The sequence below is a fragment of the Peromyscus eremicus genome, chromosome 3 (assembly GCF_949786415.1).
Source record: "Peromyscus eremicus chromosome 3, PerEre_H2_v1, whole genome shotgun sequence".
Taxonomy (NCBI): Eukaryota; Metazoa; Chordata; class Mammalia; order Rodentia; family Cricetidae; genus Peromyscus; species Peromyscus eremicus.
Genome location: NC_081418.1, coordinates 147,227,088 through 147,227,709, shown reverse-complemented (window position 1 = coordinate 147,227,709; position 622 = coordinate 147,227,088). Strand labels below are relative to the sequence as shown.

The 622-nt window shown below is 40.7% G+C and overlaps 1 non-coding gene across 1 annotated transcript; it reads left to right on the top strand.

Moving 5' to 3' along the window:
• Positions 1 to 226: 226 nt before the first annotated feature.
• Positions 227 to 374, top strand: LOC131907555 (small Cajal body-specific RNA 16). The gene has a single exon (XR_009378458.1). It is a non-coding gene; the product is annotated as a small Cajal body-specific RNA 16 (non-coding RNA).
• The last annotated feature ends 248 nt before the right edge of the window (positions 375 to 622 follow it).

The window sequence follows — 622 nt, the reverse complement described above, 5'->3', positions numbered from 1 at the left end:
ATCAGTTATTTGGTTAGGCAGGTTTTGCCCATGCCCACTTCCTCCTTTCAGGGCTGGGCCCCTGCCTGGCTTGAAATAGTGCAGTCCTCTGAGTGCTGTCACAGTCTCTATGAAGTCATGTATTTCATATGACCATCAGTCTGTTGTCTCTGGAAGACATGTTTCCTTTGAGTCCTCCACAACATCTAGACTCCTCTTCCACATTGATCCCTGAGACCCAAGGTGAGAAGTTTGATGGAGATAACCCATTTAGGGAATTCCAAATTGACCTAAAATAACTCCAAGGGGAAAATCTTCCCTGAATTCAGAATTTGCAGTTAGATGTGAACATCATAACAGCTATTTGATGATCATGTATGATACTGAAAACAGGACAAAAGCCTTCTGTTTTGGTATTCTATCCAGACCTAATCCTGTGCTCAAGCTTTACAACTCAAGATTTTGCTGTATACCCTTATTTCTTGGCTTTTCCAAGATACCTACTTGCACTACCTTATGCCTGCTATCCTTTTTATTCCACTACAGTCTGTCTGTCGAATGTGTTAAATTCTGTGTTGCTTTTGATCTGTGCTTTGCTGTTGTTGTATTATAAGAGATGATGATGATGATGATGATGATATTC